The following is a 21,131-nucleotide window of genomic DNA, read 5'->3' on the forward strand; positions in this document are numbered from 1 at the left end:
TCTCATTTTTAAAATTCCAAATGTTATAGATAATAGTTAAAGCCTCTGAACCACCCACCTTCTTTCCTGCTCACTACCTAAAAGGTTACAGCCCATCTGGTGACTTTTCTTGTGTATTTACATACATTTATACATGTACCTAAAGAAATCTAAAATATTAACATGAATGACATCATACAATGCCCATTTTTCAGTGTATTCCCTCATTATGTGTTTTAGTTTATCAATATTATAAATGGCTCTGTGGTGAAGGTTCTTATGCATATTGTTTTGTACACAAGTGCAAGGAGAGATGGCAGAAATTAGAACTGCTGCATCTTGGAACACGTACCTGTTTAATTTTAACAGATAATATTAGAGCAAAGTAGTTAAGAGCATGGGCCCTGGAATCAGACCACCCAGTTTTGAATCGCTACTCTACTTACTAGCTGTGTGATTTGGAGCTGGTTAACCACTCTGCAAAATAAGGGTGAACTGTACAACAGGAGTGTTATGGGGGTTAAATGAGATGATATATGTGAAGCACTTAAAAGAGTACCCATCCCAGTATGTCCTCCACTATACCATAGTTCACTGAAGCCAAGGACCATGTCTTCTTACTCGTGCCATATTGTCTAGTAATATGCTGTACTTGGTGCATATTAGGGATTCAGGAAATCCTTATTGAACAGTTAATTTAACACCAAAATGGTTATTCTTGCACATAGCCACAGTATTTCCCTGCATAAGATGAGAAGTAGAGTCAGAATAGAAAAGAAAGGAATATTTATTGAGTATCTGTACTGGTATATGTCAGGTATCATCTGGCTATTCTACATTCCTTACCTAACCTAACTATCCTATGAGGTCTCATTTTATAGATCAAATAATTATGGCTTAGAAAAGTTATATAACTTGTCCAAGGTCATGCAGCTAGCAAGTGTGAATTAAAATTCAGTGTTGTTTACTTTCTGATTTAATGAATGCTCTCCTAGGAGAAGTAGCAGAATGTTTTCAGTTCCTCTAGGTGCAGTCCCCTTGGAGAAGGTATGCTTCTTCTGGAGGAGTCACAGCCCTACATCAAGAATCTTTAGAAAACACTTTTTAAGAGCTGGCACTATCTTAAGATCTGGTTAACATTAAACTGATGATGTTATGGAGGAATCCCAAAAGTTCCAAAACTCAGACAAATGAAAATCCAAGCAGTAACCCAGAGAGAAAGACAACTCAGTTTTATTATGCCGGTGGTCCCAGAAGAGCTAGTGCTCTGACAATCTGTGCGTAGAGCTTAGGGGAAGTTTCACTTTTATACCCGCATTCTTACAGTTGGCATGGGCTGATTTACAGACCCCTGAAATTGCTATGGGCCATGGGCAGTTACAGAGCATGAAATTTTCTAACGAGCACTAAAGTAATACATCTTAAAGGGAAGGGATATATCTGTATAAAAGCTCTAAGCAGTATATCTTAAAGGGAGGGGATACGTCTGTTGAAACACTACCAATCAATACATATTTTGATACCAAGTTCCTTGGCCTATGCAGCAAGCATGTACACAGAAGCAGAACAAAGAGCCGATTAGGAATATTGGTCGTTTAAGTGGGAATTTCCTCTTCAATGAAAGGAATCCTGGGGTTGTAGCAGAAAAACTAAAAAGTGTTTTAAATTTCAGAAAAATGGAAGTGATGAATTATGCAGACTACAGCAACCAAAGTGATTCTCGCAATACCAAGGAGATACCAATCATGAATATTCCAATTTTGTACACAACAGACTATAGCATCTGTACTCACACTGAAAAGATAGATTTATAGCACTAGATCAAAAACAGGGTGCTCCTAGCCCTTAATACTTACATTTAGTGCTACGTCAGTTTGCTCTTGTTAAAATGATGCTATAGAACAAATAACCACAGAAACTGAGGGGTACAGAAATATGACTTTATTGAGCTGAAGTGTCTGTGGGGTGACTGAAAGCCAGATGATTTAGTCTGGGCTCCTTAATGTTCTGTTTGGTTAGGACGGTTTTATGAATTTCTCATCCTCTTCCTGAGACCAGAGAACTATCCAGGGCACGTCCTCTTGTGGTGGTGGTGCAAGTCTCACAGAGCAAGAAGCATCACACAAGGCCGCTAGAGGTCTTGAGCTAGTGCTCTGTACCTGCTGCTTCATTCTACAGCGATTCTAACACGGACAACCCAAAAGTTGAGGTGCAGAGAAATATACAATATACTTTCAGGGGTAGGAACTTCCGTATCACTTGACAAAAAGCAGGGAATCAGGGGGGTGGTGAAAAAATGGGACCAATAATGTAATTGACCAGCAGGATTTTAGTTACAGAGTTTCCCCGAGGATATGTATTTGCTCCTCTAACCTTGGTTGGGCAGCTAAAACAGAAAGAGGAGGTGGATGGTATGTCTGTTTGTTTGTTTTTCTCTTTGGAATCACCACTGTCATTCTACTAGTGATGCTGTGATGGAAAATGCCTTATTCAATCCTCCCTCCCCTCTGGGCACTTGGAGTGAAGAGTAATTTTAAATGAGCAAGCTGCTTTAGATTTTTCATAACACCTGCATTGCATCTTATTTTAGAAGCAATTGACGCTCTTTGCCTGGTTTGTGCACTGGCAATTTGAAGTGATTAAAGAATTTTACATTTCTCAAGTGCCTCTGTGTTCAGATGAGCCAAATAGGGGTTGGGTGGAAATCTTCTGTACCTTTTTTTTTTTTTTTTTTGAGGCACTTTTAATTACTAATCACCTAATAAAGTAGCTAAGATATGAAGCTCCCAGTGTCCCAGTTTGAATTCACAGCCAAACAAATTTAGATGCTTCTTTGGCAAACTCCAACGCATTGGCTTGGTCTAGTTTCCCTTTTTCTTTCTCATTTTTAACAACAAGAAGTCTTCGCCTCTGTGTCTGTTATTTTTGCTCATATGGTCAGGCTTGAAGGAATTCGACTTAAAACTAGTGCTCTCTTAAATGAAAATATCCTGGGATGGGAACTAATGAGATGAGATGACGTGGGGAGAACAGAAGAGTTGGGGGAAATAGGGTAGGAGCCAGAAAATAAGATCGTCCACCAGTCATGTTTGCTTCCTGTTGGCAATACACAGATAACCTAGAGATGGTGACCACGATGCACAGGAAACAAAAACATTGGGCTTTTTAAACGAGGCTATCCTCTAAGGAGGGTAGATCACACTAAATCTAAGTTTCATTTGTCATAGACTGATGGTTTTAGAAAGGTGAGAGGTGGGTTTAGAAATGTAGGTTGGCCCATAGAAGCTTGGAAGAGAACCGATCTGCATAAAAGAAAAATATGGAATTCCCAAGAGCCTTCTACTCAAAGTATTGTTTTTGGTCCTGCAGCATGGGCAACACCTGGGATCTTGTTAGAACTGTAGAATCATGGGCCCACCCTAGGCCTATTGGATCAGAATCTACATTGTAGCAAGATCCCCAGATGACTCATATGTGCACATTGGAGCTGGAGAAGAACGGCCTTCAAACAGTCAGGATAGAAAGGGTTAAGACTAAAGACAAGGAGAAAAGGGAGAAAGGAAGGAGGTGGTGTGGACTAAGGAGTGGCACGGTGCCTGTGAAATAATGAAATAATGAAAAATACAGACAAAAATTGTACTGATTATACTGGATTATTTGTACTGTATTATACTGTATTATACTGTGTTGGGTTTATTAATTACTTCAATGCTTTAAAGAACTTACCAGTAAGACCATATGCCCTAGCATACCTTGGGGGTAATACTGCAAGAACTTTTCCAGTTTCTTTAGTGGTTATTAGATACCTCAAATCGTTTGTTTTTTTCTTGTGTCAGCTCCAGTACTTTATATTTCCTCACCAACAGTCATTTCATCAGGCTTGTCACATTCGTTTAAAATTTAAGTGTCCTCCATATTTGTGATGATAGGATTTTGAAATGTTGAAAAGATTTTACCATAAACATTCATATTCGCCACCAAGACTCTACTAACAACATTTTACTGTATTTGCTTTATCACATTTCTATTCACCAGTCCTTTTTTTTTTTTAAATGTGCTCCAAAGTAAATTGCAGACGTGGTGATAGGATTTCAAAAATGAAAAAAAAATTTTTAATCTCTTTGAGCAGCAACATAGTCTTTTATTATTAGTTGATATATGCGAGGGTCATGGCAGGAGAGAGATGACATGTCATATTCGGCAATCTATTCATAAAGATGGGAATGGTGTCGTGCCCAGCGGCAGTGGGGCACCCACAACATCTGGGGACCTGGAAGGGCAAGAGAAGAGAGCGATCACTAGGCACTGAGACAGAACCGTGTGGCGGGGGCTGCCTGACAGAAGAAATGCAGGGTAGAAGCCAAGGGCAGAAATGCCAGCCGCACCCTCCTCTCTTCCTCCAGTCTCCTGCTGCTCCCCATTGGCCAAACTTAACCAGAAGCCCAAGGGCAAGGTCAGCACTCTGAGCAGAGAGCAATGATGGAGAAGAAGTGGATCAGGAGAGGAGAATTGAGGCTCTTCAGTACAAGTTTGAGTTCTTTATCTGGAAGCATTTGGACCATTTAAGTAGCATAAATTTTAGGTAGAGCATAACATTTTCAGCAATAATCTCAAGTTTGGAATCCTTGGAATAGCTCAAGTGGATACAGACATGGTAAGTGCCTATGAAATGTCAGTTAAATTAATATCAGAGTTGTAAAAAGCTTAATTTAAGGTGATTGAAGCCTGTAAAGCTATCAACACAGTAGCAGAAAGGCTTCTAGGTGGTAGAGGTAACTGTGAGAGAAGGAGAGAAAAAGACTGTGTTGTTGATTGAATATGCTTTAGGCTTTTGTTTCTAGTGGATCTCCTGTCTCATTAGATAAAATAAATAGCAAGACCAAATGACTGTCAATTGCATGAAAGTGTGTTCTTAGCTGTGCACATCTGGCCTACTGCTGACTCACTTAGCTTGGCCTGCTGGCTGCACAGCTGAGAAAGTTTAATCAGAGGCACTAATGTCTTTTCTCAAAAGAAGTGTTTATAACCTGGTGGTTTCCTTTGGATTCAGAAATCTTGGTGCATTGTACAAGGAATGTACACAAGGTACCATCTAGGTATTGCGGGTAATGACGCAAGACTGCCCAACAGGACATTATAATCAATTAACGTGTTATAATGAGACATAAATGATGCCTTTCTTGTAGGTATCATTAAGAGATGACACCCTAAGAGATGCTCCCTATATACATCTATATCATCACTGACTTCTGCTTCATCTTAATACTGTAGGTCAGGCCAAGAGCAAAGAAACAGAGAAGCAGCCCCTACTGTAAACTGTAGCAGACACTTCACACGTGTTTCAGCTGCCCAAAGCCACACCTTTTTATACTGGGGAAATCTCTATCTTAGGAGATACAGATTTCTTCTCATGAAATCTCAGGCTCTGTAAATTAGCCATGCTGGTGTTGGACTTTGACTCAAAAGCTAGTGAAATGAGGCACAAAGGATAAGGAATTCTTTCTTGCTTGGAGGTGTTGCCACAGGGTGAGTCATATTTCCTACCTGCTTAGTCTCGAGGTTGGTTTTTAAGTCTTTCTAAAAATGCTATGAACTACCTCAAATCCTTTTAATGTGGTCCTTTTCCTTTCTTTTCCCCTCTCCCCTTTCTTTTTCCCTCCATCCCTCCTTCCATCTCTTCTTCCCTCCCTTCCTCTCTCTCTCTTTTACTCTCTTTCACTTTTTCTCTCTTTTTTTTATTTCTTCCTTGCAGTAAGAGCCCTGACTGTTACATAAATCCATACTTTGAGTACTACTACATACACCAATAGATACATGTGTGCAGATTGTGTACAGAATTTCTAAAGCAAACCCTTGAATGGCTAATAAACATATATAAATATTTCACACTATTAATAATCAAATAAATGTGAATTAAAATAAGATAATTTTTCAATTATCATAATTCCTTAAGTTTTTAAAAATGATTATATCCTGTATTATTGAGTGTTCAGGGGAGGAATGCTCTGAATCCTTTATGGTGGCTGGTGGAAACAGGATCTAATGAATATGGAAACCTTATGTATAGAGAAGGTTGCTCCTCACAGTGTTATTTATCATAATGAAAACATGAAAACAATGAGAACAGCCTACATGTACAACAATAGAATGTGATTACATAAATTGTGTTCATACTACTCAATAGTGTTCAGTCATTAACAATGAAATTTTCAAGCAATATTTAAAGACACAGATCACGAATTAGTGCTGTTTAAAAAGAAGGATACTTTGCTATATGAGTTATATGATCCCATTTTGTTAAAATTATAAAAAAATATATATTATCATAGGCACAAAATTACCAGAAAAAAATTTCACTAAAATGTACATACTGTTTATATCTGGGATAGGAGCAAATGAGAGGTTTAAACCTTCTTTATTCTTATTGGTATATTCCAAATAGTCTTCTATAATCAAGTAAAATTATTTTTTTTAAATCTATGATTATGATTTTCTGCCTTACAACTTGTTTAATAGCCAAGCTGCTGCAATTAACATATGTTTTCTCTCTCTGCTGGAATTTTTTGGTGCTCTCTTGAAATAGTGGATTTTTTAAACATTTGGGTCTCTAAAGTGTTTTTGTAATGTCCACATTTTTGTGCTAGCTTTTAATACTAATTGAACTCACCAAGACATACCCTACTATGTAGGATTTGAGTGAAATCCTATTATTTTGGCATTTTAACACTTGATTAGAAAGAACCTTGAATTCAGCCTCTGATGATAGATCCATGATTCTCTCTCTAGTTCTACCCCAGGTTAGGAAATAACCATATTTATTCTCTGATTAGACATGGTCAGCAATGCATTCAGTTATACTTAATCGTATATGCCCTGGATTATGGTCATATAAGAACATTAGTTTATGGAACTAATAATAGTAATTATAACTAACGATGAAATAAATGGAATTTTCTTCTTTATTGGAGGACAGGCAGAAAGGTGAAGGGCATATATAGGAACTTACATCAGACAAAACTGACACTGAGTGGAATAGTGATGATGAGCAAAACCAAGCACATATGAGCAACTGGACCCATGGTAATGGGAAGAAGAGACAGAAGCCTTAGAATACCAGTGTCCGGAGGAAGAATGGCAGGAACACCCTGTGAGTAGCCAGTGATAAGATGTTATTGTGCCTGAGAGAAACTCCTGAGGATATATCATGGAAGGAAATACAGCTTCTGCCCTTTTTTTTTTTTTTTTTTTCCCGTGGGGTGGTGACATATGGTCTTGAAACTCAGCTGTTATTATCTGAGGAACTCACAGAATCCATGAGCATGTTAAAATGGCTGCTTTACACTACTAAGTTGTGGATGTTTGTTACACAGCATAGTAACTGTAATAGGGAGGATGTGAATATAAATGAGTCAAAATCCGGGGATTTGGTGCATAGACAAGGCTGGATCCCAAAAACTAGAATCAAGTTTCTAAGAAGAGTAAAAACAAAGTAAGTAATCCAAAATAAAAGTGACATTTCACTAGTAGTAACTGCATGTTGAAATATCACTAAAAGCACAGAAGAAAATCTATGACACCTTCAAACATCGAGAAAGACTATCATAGCTATAGAAGAGTTTTTGTATGCTTTAAATCTCATAGAGCTGAATTGAGAATCTCGGTAGACAGCCTGCCATCTGAAGTCATGTACCAGTGTAGAAGTAAGGAAACACCTCCTCACTTCCTTCCTAGGGTCTGGACCAGGCGGAGAAGTAAATATCTTTTCACTATGTGGTATGAGCTCCTGAAGCAGCCAGTTTATTGTGTCCTTGCCATGCCTTGCATAAACGTTCCAGTAAATTCTAATCTGATTTGTTACTTTTATCCGCTTCCTGAATAAGGTCAAGCCCTTAGCACCTCTCTTACTATATCTATTCTGAGATAGTTTTTCCCTAACAGGTAGAAAATGGGGACAAGAGAAAGCAGGCTGTGCTGGGGAAATTGGAGAGATACAAAGGATTTTTAGAGACAGAGTGCTGACAACAAAGCCCAGTAACTAAAGGGTAAAGGAGGAACTCAGGTAGCTGTATTGGTATGTATGTGTGTGGAGTAGGGCAGATTTAATTTAGTCCATCAATAGCGTTGGAAGTCTAGGAAGCAATAAAAGAAGACATCAGCTCATTCCAGATGATCTATGCTAAATGAATGCCTCTTGGATCCTGGAAATTATACTAGATGTCCTTGAAGACTATATACTTACTAAGTGTCAGACACTTCTAAGTGATTTACATGTAGTAACTCATAATACCTACACGAATGTGGTACATTAGTGAAAATAATGTAGTGCATTATTTCCCCCACTTTACACATAGGAAATAGGCATAGAAAGGTTAAGTGACTTGCCCCAAAATTGCACAGCTTGTGAAAATTAGAATTTAGGCAGTCTGGCTATAATCCCTGTGCTATTGACCCCTATGGTATCAGGCTTCAAAGCCTAATTTATTCCAGTTAACTTTTTAGAACTGAGAATAGAATTAATAATGTAAACCAAAAAGATTTATCCCATTTCATAAAAATAAAAATAAAGCGGAAAGACTCAGTCCTCAAATCACTGTGGCTAAATTTTTGTCACAAAGCAAACATATAAACTCTATAAATATTCAGGAATTTTTAAAATACCTTAAAGAGAACCAAAATCAAGCTAGTATCCAATTTCTGCCATATTAAACACCAAAAGAAACTGAATAAAATCTACATAGTCTTTGAAGCAAAAAGAATATGGACCAACAATTTCATGCCTAGTCAAGTTGCCTTCATCAGTCATTTGTTCATTTTTCATTCCTTCATTCATTCAATCAACATAGTCATTACGCACATATTATGTTAAAGGAAATACGTGAAAATAGCAGAAAAATATCCTTATACATATTTTAACTGCCTTGGTCCCATGTGTTACCTCTGTGCCTCTTGGCTGTCATGGCTTCTTAAAGGCATGGCATGTTTCTCATGAAGAAGTAGATTAGTCGAATTGTGTTACAGTTAACTTTAGCTTTCAAAAGGTTTGACTGCAGTTAAGTGGATGGGCAGTGTAGTTTTTGAAAGACAGAAGTGCATGGTCAAGAGCAAAAACTCTGATGTCAGAGAACTCTGGGTTTGAGTCCTGTGTCTGCTGCTTGGATGTGAGCTCAGGTAAGATATTTATTTCTTTTAAGCCACAGTTTCCTCATTGTGGAGTTAATATGTCTGAAGGTTGTTGTGAAGATTAAGTGAGGTAAGATATTTAAATCATTGAGCATAATCTTGGCATAAATTTAATATTCAATATACATTAGTGATGATGGTGGTGATTATGCTGATGTTATATTCATATATAGTGAGGAGTCAGTATTTGAAATAAATTTGCTAAAGCTTTTCGGCAAGGCTTTAATATAATGAAAATATATAAATGGGATCAAAACTTTGAAGGAGTCTATTTTTCTTTTGCTATTAGACATTTCCCCAAATCATCTTTTTTATCTCGCATGATGTTGAAATGTGGTATGAAGGAACTAGTAAGAAAAGTGATCATTACTAAATAATCAAGATATAAACTGGGAGAAGCAGTTGGGATTAAACTGCCAGCTCATAGGAATTGCATTCTTCCGTGAGTGTTGACTTGTGTACAGAATATACTTTAGTGATATGTGGGAGTCATTCTGAAGAACTTCAGAAGGAAAAGAAAGGTTGGAGCTGGAAAAGATGTAACTTGGTTATACAGATAGGTTCTACAGTTATAAGTAAAAATGGGAATAACTTCACTTATATGCAGAATCTAAGGAACAAAAAGAACAAACTAATCAAAAACAGATTCACAAATATAGAGGACAATATGGTGATGGCCAGAGGAGAGGGAGATTGGGGGGCTGGGAGAATTGGATGAAGGGTTAAAGAAGTACAAATTAATAGTTGATAGATGGTCACCGGGATGGGGAGCATGGCATAGGGAATGCAGTTAGCATTAATTTAATGGCTAGATAGAGAGCCAGAGGAGAAAGCAATTAGAGGGGTAATTTAATAAACTATAAATGTTTAACCAATGTACTGTATATTTGAAACTAATAATAAAATTTTTTTAAAGATGGACAGTAGCTAGTGTTGATGAAAAGGTAGAATTAGAACCCTCGTACATTACGGGTGAGAATGTACAATGGTGCAGCCAATGTGGAAAATAGTTTGGCAGTTTCTCACAATGTCAAACATAGATAATGACTCAGAAATTGCATTCTTAGGTATAGAATCTAAGAAATAAAAACTTATGTCCACAAAAGAAAAAATAAATAAATAAAAATGGGAGAAAAGGTAGTTATATTTTCCATGTTCTATCTTGTTCCATACTCCCAAGGTTGAAATCAGATAACCAGCATGAATGGAGCACCCTCTGCCAGACATCATGAAGGATTCTGGTGGGAAAGAGCCGTGAGATATAGACATCAAACCATAGTTCCCAAGAACTTAGGCTCCCGAGTTGACAGCCTAGACTCTAATACCCTGTTTGTTCTTTCAAAGATCTCTTACCTTCAATCCATTGTCCTTCCTGAATATCCATTGACTTACCTGTTAAAAGGGGATAATAATAGTTCCTAAAACAATGACTGTTGTGAATATTTTATGAGATCATATCTATTAAAACTATTTGCCTGGCACATAGTCAACAGTAATAACGTGTTAATAATTTTTTTTTATAATATCAACTTAACTTCAAGGAGCTACATTTTAGTAGATACAATGGATTTAAAATAAGTAATGATAACATAGCATATATGGAACACACAGAGATTCTGGAGATTGTTTATAGAGGAAAGAGTTGCGTTTATCTGTCTAAGGGACTCAAGGAAAATGTCACAGAGACCTTAGAGAGTGAGCAGACATTTGTATATGCTGTAACAGACTGTGGCCAAGATAGGGGTTGGGAATGGGGTTGTGTGTGCAAAATGGTAACCAAAGATAAAGAAATGAAGGGAAAAGCTTGAAAAAAAACTTTCTTTGAAATAGTAAAGAAAGTTTACTTTATATTGCTTCCTTACCCCTCCTCTTCCACATGCTTTATATTGTTTCATCTTTATATCGCTTACATCTTTATATACTCCCCTTCCTATGCTTTCTATGTCTTTCCACTACTTTATTCTAGGGGCATCCATCTGTGTCTGTATTAAGATTGTACTCAAGACCAGGTCAGAGAAATAGAAGCCATGCTATTTGTAAAGGCTTCATGGCAAAATGTCCTTTCATTCTCCTTTAACAATATAGGGATACAGAAACCAGGAAGAGGGTCACACTGGTGACTGACAGATAAAGGATAAAAAATTCTTACAGTGTGCTAGATTCACAGACCAAGGGGTGTGTATACAGGGTATCATTTAATCTTCACAGAAACCCTGCAAAGGAGATCTTGTCATCCCCATTTTGCACAAGAGAAAACTGAGACTCAGAGTGTTCAAAAAGCTGGAACTAGTTCAAAATTTCAAACTACAGTTTAGAAATGATATGCTTATCCACATAACCTGCTGAATAGCAGGGGAGCAAATAACATACATTATTTTTTTTTAAATCTATCCAAAATGTGTTGAATTTATTAATAAATACTCACACTTTCCATAAACACTTTTTTTTCTGTGTACACCATATCACTTTGCCCTCTTTATTTGAGTAATGTACTCTGTGGTGTGTAAATAAGAGATGACAACTCCTATAATATGTGTGGGAGAGGGATAGATTTGATAAAACAGAAGCATGCATAATTCAAACAGCAAGCTCTGTTCCACTCAGTTTTCTGCATAAATAATTTGCAGATTCTCTGAATTCTGCTAGCAACTCTCCCAAACCTCCCCACTTCCAGAAATCTCTCAGAGTCATACTGGGCATAGTATAGGGAGATGGGGGCGGCAGAAATAAGATTTGTTTTTCTCTGAATCTAATTATTGTCACTCCATTTTTTGACATGTTTTATGATTAATATTATTGGGTTTTACTTATTTTTACTAACAGGCAAATTGAGATGCAGAGATGATTAAAGGCAGCCCAAAGTTATCTTGCATATGGGTGGAAGGGGTGAGTTTGGAACTAAAATCAACCATGTAGGACTCAGCTCACTGAGTTTGTGCTTTGTCCTTACATGCCTTATTCGCCCAGTGTTAATATTGTGCATTGTCTCTGGTTCTTCCAATTGTGGAGCACTTTTTAGACGTGTGTCTGGTGGAGTCAAGTGTTTGGTGTTACTTTTAAAGATCTGTAGATGGCTTAAGTTTTTTAGTGAGCACTCCATTGTGAAAAGATATGACTTCATCTTTCTGTAGCAGAACATGACTTATTCCTGAGCCTTCATTTCTTCCTGATGGTGATGGTGATGACCCTAAACTTGCTTTCTAGAGGTAACTTTATTATTTCTGGTTTACAATAGCTTTGTCCAGGTTGACACAATCATTTTGGTGTAAGTAGTCAATTGAGGATTAAAATCCAGTCAATTCAAAATTCAAACTTTCTATTCAGGTGATTTTCCCCTCACGAGTTGTCTCCTCTTCCCGTCCTCTCTCCAATATGATGCTCAGGTTCAGAGGGATATATACATAGGTATCTACATGGCATCAGAGGAGGAGTATCTGGTTCTTATGAAGTCATCTGGATCCCTGCTGACCACCTCTGAGATGGATGTTTATATCCACTGTACTGTGTATCCTTGGAAATGGACCCTCATGGAGCTCCAGCATTTTCTGATGTTCATGGGCCCTGTCAACATCCTCTCTCTGCCCTCCTCATCCCAGTTATAGGTTTCTTCCAGCCTCTGGGCTCTTTTGGCCCATTGCCATTCCCTGCAGAAACGCCTTCACACCATGTGTAGGTACTGGGAAACTGAAAACTTACCTTTCCCCTCTCCTTCAAAATGCTGTTCTGCCATTTCTTTTCTATTGTGGTAGCTTTAAGTTGGCCAAGGCCACTCTAAGAAGTCCCCAAGCCCATTTTGGGCATCATCTTATCTATTCCTAAAGGGAGAGGCAGGGATCAGGCTTCAACTTGTGTTTCAACACTCTCATTTTGAACCATGCCCCCCACTCCGACCTCTCCCATTTCTATCTCTCAATCTTCCTCTAGGCTTCTCTAACACAAGCAGAATTTTTATTGCCTCCCAATGTGACAGGATATCACCTTTATCTTTACATCATGATATCCCTTCATGATTTACAGCTAGCTCTGCAGGTGATTCCCACAGAAGCTGATACTGAGACTTTCTGCTGACAGTACTCTCAGCTGCTGGGTCAACCAGCTCCTTTCATGAAGGAGAATTTGGGTGATGCATCCCCATATCCCATAAAGTGAAGGGTGCCTTCCGTGCTTACTTAGTGATGTAATTTTGTCTTTCTTTCAATGCACATCTAAATACGTTATGTTCTTTTCCTTTGGAAGCATTTTTCTCTCCTTATGGAGTGAAAGGAAGGGCAGTTTATATTCCTTTGGGAGGATTCAATCACTTCTTTATGGGAATCTGAACAAAAAATCTATTTTCTATACTCTCTTCTCCCCAGCCTCGAGTTGAAACATGAAGCCCTGATACTTCCCTCTGTTAACATCATTTAACTCCCTCTCTCGCTGCAGAAGCTCGATGGTTCCTAGAAAGGAATGAGAACATTCCAGACTCAGTATGATGAGTGTGTTATACTTGTTTCAGGAACTGGAAGGACAGCATTTCAACTCTGTAGGTGGTGGTGTTGGGTTGGAGAAGAACTCTCTTCAGAAGCAGAGTGTGAATGCAGGCAGGAGGGAGACAACAGAAAAGGTTGAAAGGAAGCTACCTCATTCCTTGAGAAGTTTACCAAGAGGATATAACACAGCAGGTGGCCCTATATTCAGGTAGATTGTCACACCTGAAGACCTTCTTGAGATAGTGTGAATGCCTGTTTATGTCATTACTACTGGAAAAACTGCTCCAAGTGGATTTCTTACCAAGGTCAGGTCATTAAAAAACAAACAATCCAATTAAAAAATGAACAGAAGACCTGAACAGATACTTCTCCAAAGAGGAAATATGGATAGCTAACAGACACATGAAAAGATGCTCAAGGTTGCTAATCATCAGAGAAATACAAATTAAAACCACAATGAGATATCACCTCATACCTATCATCAATAAATCAAAAAATGGCAAGTGTTGGTGAGGATGCGGAGAAAAGAGAACCCTCATACATTGTTAGTGGGATTGCAAATTAGTACAGTGGCTATGGAAAACAGTATGGAGGTTTCTCAAAAAGTTAAAAATGGATATACCTTTTGACCTAGCAATTGTACTTCTGTGTATTTATCCAAAGAAAACCAAAACAATACTTCATAAAGATCTATGCACCCCAATATTCATGGTTGCACAATTTACGATAGCCAAGATATGGAAGCAACCTAAATGCCCATCAACGCATGATTGGATAAAGAAATTATGGTTCATATATACAATGGAATATTACTCAGCCATTAAAAAAAAAAAAGAAATCCTACCATTTGCAAGGACATGAATGGGCCTAGAGGTTATTATACCGAGTGAAATAAGTCAGACAGAGAAAGATAAATACCATATGATTTCACTTATATGCAGAATCTAAGGAACAAAAAGAACAAACTAATTAAAAACAGACTCATAAAAATAGTGGACGATTTGGTGACTGACAGAGGGGAGTGGTGTTAGGGGACTGGGAGAATGGGGTAAGGGGTTAAAGAAGTACAAATTAGTAGTTGATAGTTGGACACAAGGATGGGGAGCATGGCACAGGGAATGCAGTTAGCATTAATACGATGGCTAAGCAGAGGGCCAGGGGAGGGGAGAGAGCAACTGGGGGAATCATTTTATGAACAATATAGATGTCTAACCAATGTACTATATACTTGAAACTAATTTAAATAGATACATGTATTAAAAGAAAAATACTAGAATTTGTGTTCTAGAAGCCCACTACAGGGAGGTGAGGGACATACAACTGGAATGATGCAAAAAGCTAGATAATAAACACTCTAAAGGATGTCTTAAAGGGCTGCCAATGACTTAGTATGGTGTCTGAATGTGTTCAAGAGCCATACCATCTGAGGCTGGCAACTGAAATGCTAATACCAATATTTGTATAGCTGCTTTGAAGGTCCTTTGATTAGAATTCTAGAGTTAACCGGCTAGATAGATATAACACACACTCAGTTGAGCAGAAATTTAAATCAAACTGTAGAATTAAAATCTTGTTGATAAATATTTTGGCTGACTGTTTCCTACTGAGGCCGGCATTTAGCCAACATATTTGTTAACTGAGCTGCGATTTGTTCTTTTGGATTCCAATTCACTGGTTTTGTGTCACTCTTTGGCTGCTGACAGGGCTCACTGTGGAGGAAATTGAAATAAAAACGAATAATGATCCAAACTACTAATGGAATAAAATTGGAAGCCAATTGAGAAAATTATAGAGGAGAAAATCAGCTGAACTGGGGGGTAGAAGAGATAAGGCTGATTGTGCTAACTCCTTCCTAAAAATGTTTCTGTTCACCCTGCCAGATGTGGCTTCTCCTTGACTAACCCTCACGGCACTCAGCAAGTTCTCCCTGGTGCTTGATGGATTTCTATGTATACAATTATTTCCTCCTGACTGGACGTTAAGGTCCATTTTGAATTGCCTCATAGAATGCCTCATACGTGGTAGATAATCAAACGGTAAAATAACAGAGCTAAAGGAAACTCTCAAATAACATAAGCTAATTTCTCCTGTAACAGGTGAGATACTTGAAAACTGGGATGTTTTAATAATTCATCTGGGGTTGGCTGATTAGTGGCAACAGAACAGTTAATCACCAGGTCTCCTCACTCTCAAGGCATAGTATTTTTCTGATCATAATATTAAGCGTGTTCTCATATGTGACAAAAATGATAAAGCACAAACCGAAAGTAATTCATAATCCACCATTCAGAATAATCACTATCAATATTGTAGTATATAAGTGTCTAAAATAGACATTTAATATACTGATATGTAAAATATATATAACATATAATCTACATGTAAATTTAAAAATATATTTATTAACATTTTATTAAATATATTAAATAGCATAAATTAAGGAAAATATGAATGTTTATATATAACATATGCATATACGTAGTTTTGTACTCTGATTTGTAAATTTTATATTGTAAGCATCTTTCCATTATGATATTGTTCTCACAAATATAATATTTAAAGACTATCTTAAAAATTTTATTGCATGGACTTAACATAATTTTTAACTCATCTTCTATGATGTAGATTTAGACTTTTTCAAAATTTTCAACATTATAATACAAATATTTTTTCTAAAAAACCATTCACCATTAAAATGTAAAGATACAGAGGTCATCTTTAACATCATTCTTGTCCATACCTCACATTTCCTCATAAAGGTAATTTCTGAAACCAAGTAATGAGCTAGTTTAAGGCTTTTGATACATATTATAAGATTGGTATTTAAAAAAATGTACACTGGTGTGTACTCCCTTGAATAAGGTGTTCTCTTGAATAAGGTGTTAGGTAAAAATTGCTTTATTTTAAAAGGCATTTTTATTATCTGAAAACAAAACTATGTGTATTTTCTTTATTTGGTCTGAGTAAACTCAGAATTTTGATATTTTAAATCACTATTATTGTTGTAAAACATGTATCTACTAAATATATACATATGTGTATGTACATATGTACATACATATACTTATATGTACATATAAATATATACGGTAGCTTTAGAATTTACGGAAGATCTTGAAGTACAACTTTATAATACTGTATTAGCTCTTGAGTTTATTTTTTTCTGTTCTATGAAATTCTTATATTGTTTTTTCTCTGATCAGAATTTCCTTTTGGTAAAAGGCTTTGAGAAATACTTTAATGTTCATCAACATGATTATTAGAATTTTAATCTAAAATTTTGATGTTGTTTCTCTAATTTACCATTGACTCTTTAAAATTTTGTAGGAGTTTTTAGAAATATCATTTTATATCACCTACAGAAATAAGCTTGTAAATGCCTTACATACCTTGTTTACTTCTTACTGTTTCCTATGGTGAATTAATTGTGACTAATAGTTGATTTTTCTCTGTCCTGTGTTGAGATATCTTGGGTTTCTAATTTTACCAGATAATTATACTGAAATTTTAGAAAAACAAATATTAAAGTTTAAAAATTATGTTTAACATTTTTACTTTGAAATGTTTTGCAACTAACACAGAAATTGCAAAAATAGCACAGAGACTAGAAAAGGCATACGTATAGAGACAGAACGTAGCCTGGAATTGGGGATGGGATAAGGGAGTGACTGCAAATAAGCATGTTTCGTTTGGGAGTGATGAGAATGTTCTAAAAATAGTGGTACTGGTTTTGCAACTCTGTAAATTCAGTAAAATTCAATTGTATACAGAAAATGAGTGAATTCTGTGGTATGTCTATGGTATTTCCAAAAGTTCTTAATATTAAATCATTATGTTGTACACCTAAAATTAATATAATGTTACGTCAATTATACCTCAATAAAAATATAGGATTAGGACATGGTTCCATAGTGTAGTGGTTAGCATGTCTGCTTTACATACAGACGGTCCTGGGTTTGCGCCCAGTGGAGCCATGGCCCATGGTCTGTGGCCATACCACACTGAATACATCTTATCTCAGAAGCTAAGCAGGGTTGGGCCTGGTTAGTACTTGGATGGGAAACCACCTAGGAAGACCAGATGCTATAGGCATAAGTAATAATAAATAATAAAAAAACATATAGGATTATATTTCTTTTTAAAAAAGCTTTTAGAAATACATACAGAGTCTCCATGTAGCTTTTACTCGGCTTCCCTCAAAGATAACATCATATATGAATAACCTTAGTGTAGTTTTTAAGACAGAGTTTGGCATTGGTACAATAGTAATACCTCAATGACCGCTGTTATTTGGGATTTGTTAGATTTTTTTCATGCAGTTTCCCCTTTGTTATTTTTTGAAGGTGGGGAGAGTGTATAGTTCTATTAATTTTATTACATGTGTAGATTTGTATAACCTCTGCCGCAATTAGAATATAGAGCTATTCCACGAACACTCCATTGTGTTATCGCTTTATAGCCACTCACTTTCCCATTCATAACCCCTGTGGCAACCACTAATCTGTTTTTTGTCACTATGATTTTGCCATTTGGCAGTTTTACATAAAGTGAAATGACACACGTTTTTGATATGAGATTGGCTTCTATCTTCAGGGTCACACTCTTGGAAGCCATCCATGTTGTCATGTGTGTCAATAGTTTGTTTTAAGTACTGTATGGTCTTTCATGACATAAATATCCAACAATATATCTGTACACTTAGTGCAGGGCATTTGATTTGTTTCATTTTAGGCTATGAACATTTAAGTATAGGTGTCTGTGTAAATAAAAGTTTTCATCTCTCCACGGTAGACTCAGGAGAGGGGTTGCTCAGTCATGTGTTAAGTATATGTTTATAAGAAACTACCAAACTATTTCCTAGAATGGTGGCACCATTTTACATTTCCACAAGTAATGTAAGAGAGATCCAGTTGCTCTGCCATCTCATGGGCACCTGATAATGCCAGTATTTTGTTATTTTAGTTATTGTAATAGATTCGTCGTAGTATCTTATTGTGGCTTTAATTTGTATATCCCTCGTAATGCTGAAATCTTTTTGTTTGCTCATTTGCCATCTGTATGTCTTTGGTGAAGTGTATATTCAAATATTTTACCCTTTTTTAAATTGGATTTCTTAGTTTCTTACTGTCGAGTTCAGAGAATTCTTTATATATTCTGATTATAAGTTATCCATTGGACATATGATTAACAAATATTTTCTCCCAGTCTATAGCTTATCTTTTCATTCTCTTAACAATACCTTAGCAGAACAAAAGTGTTTGCTTGTTGAAGTCTAATTTATAAACTCTGTATTATGGATCATGGTTTTGATGTCATAGCTAAGAACTATTTGCCTAACCCCTAGTCATAAAGGGAAAAATTATATTTCATCCTTTTCAAACTGTATTTCTTTTGCTTGTCCTAGTGTACAAACTAGAACATCTTTATGTTGGATAGGAGTGATGCGAGTAGGCATACTTGCTTTACTCTTGATCTTAGGGAAAAAATATTCCATCTGTCATATTGAATATAATGTGAGTTTCTGTAATTGCTTTTTATCATGTCGAGGGAGTTTCCTTTTATTTCCACTTTGCTGAAAGTTTTTATCATGAATAGGTATTAAATTTTATCAAAGACCTTTTTTTTTGCCTCAATCAATATGATCATGTGGATTTTTTTTTTTGAGACTATGCACATGACAGATTGCATTAATTTGTTTTTCATTGTCAAACTAACTTTGTATTCTGGAATAAACACCACTTGGCTAGGATGTATTATTCTTTTTATATATTCGCTAATATTTTTTTGAGGATTTGTGTATCTATAATCATGAGGGCTATGGTTCAAATGCCAATTTCATTTTAAAGTTTTTGAAGTGTTATTCTGATCTATCCCACTTGTGTACTACCTAGAGGCAAACCTGAAACCTGGGTGACTTTTTTTAATACCATAATTAAGTTCTCAAAGTGTTCGCTGTGTTCATTCTGGTCAGTTTCATGCACTGGACACCTTGGAGTGAGCCTGAGACTACATATATAAAGTAAAGGATCTCTTTCTCTAACCCCCTCTTCTCAGTGATCCTCCCCAACTCTCCACTTTGGGGAGGGGGGAAATAGAGAAATGCTGCCTCTGCGGAAGTTTGTTTAGTGAAGGGAGTGGACAGTCCTATAAGTTCCACTTCTCTGTGAGTGCAGCAATCATGTCAGGGGTGAGGGTGGATCACCACGTTTTTACTGGCATTTGCCCAGTGTAGGAAGGAATGAGTTGATAGGGCTCCTCTACAGCACTCTTTGTTGGATGCACTCACTGGGGAGAAGCAAAGAAAGGGACAATGCCTGAATGCACAGCTGTGCTGGTGAGGAGTGAGAGGGGGACTCTTTCTTTTGTGGTGTTAGTAGTGGGGGTTGAGTAACAGGGTTCCATTCTACAGGGTCTCTCTCTTCTCAGTCCTCTGGATGAAGGGAGCAGACTTTCCCCAAGGCTTTATTTTTATACTATACCATTAATGGCAGCTCCAGCACCCAGACCAAGATATAGATAAGAAAAGAATGATGCCAGGGAACTCACTGTTAAGTCTTGTTTCTTTATTAGCCCAACCATCTTCTTGATCCCACCTTTTAAAATCTTTGAAGAGTTGCTTATGGGGGTCCAGAATTTTAGTTGTAATTAGCAGGAGAAGTAGGGTGGGATGTGCTTATTCTGTCTTGACCAGAACCAGAAGCTATCACTTTATTTTCATTACTTGTGAGATAGAACTTTTTCCTGTATTTATTATTAATTTTTATCTCTTCTTTGAATTACTTGTTTATGTTCTTTGGCCAATTTCAAATGAGATTTAAATGGTTTCTTTATTTAGTATGAAAGCTTTATATATGTTATCTGTTTATTATAATTTTATTTGCTGTAAGATAATTTCTCTGGCCTTTTTGTCTTTATTTTTATTATTTTTTACAGACCTATGGTTATTTTTCTATTGCTGTTTCTTCTTTTTACATTCTAATATCAGATAAACAATTATATTTTCTTCAGATTTATTTATATTTTTCACATTTAAATTATAGTCTATCTTAAATTTATTTTTATTCTAGGGTGAGAAGTGATGTAATTTGATTTTTCTCTTAATAGTTAATTGTCTCAGCACCCTGTTTATATAGTGATCCTTTCTGCAGTAACAGATATAATTATTGAATGAATAAGCCCTTTTTCCTTCAAAGAATAATTTCTTTGCCACCCACACCTTCAAGCCTAATGAAATTTCTTTTGCAATCTAAATAAGAAAATAAAATCTAACTTCTCTCATAAAAAGTGACACAAAAAGAATTTCCTTGTCTTCATTTTTCTACCCCAACCTCATCAATCTACATCTAAAAGAATAAACAAGTAAATGAGCCAAAGAAAGAATAAGAAACATAATTTAAAAGGAGGTAATTAAGTCTGGCTGTCTCATGATACTAATAAAAGGAGAAAATGTGGGAAGATAAAGGTTATTATAAAATCTGTAAAGGGAATTTAAACTACAGA

General features: G+C 36.4%; 1 protein-coding gene and 1 pseudogene across 4 annotated transcripts in view; both read left to right on the plus strand.

Annotated features, from left to right (window-relative positions):
• CPNE4 (copine 4) overlaps window positions 1–21,131 on the plus strand; it is a 409,148-nt gene that overhangs the window by 146,801 nt on the left and 241,216 nt on the right. The window lies entirely within an intron of this gene.
• LOC118602137 lies at window positions 17,615–17,723 on the plus strand (annotated as a pseudogene).

Source organism: Rousettus aegyptiacus, unplaced genomic scaffold (assembly GCF_014176215.1).
Source record: "Rousettus aegyptiacus isolate mRouAeg1 unplaced genomic scaffold, mRouAeg1.p scaffold_m13_p_4, whole genome shotgun sequence".
NCBI lineage: Eukaryota > Metazoa > Chordata > Mammalia > Chiroptera > Pteropodidae > Rousettus > Rousettus aegyptiacus.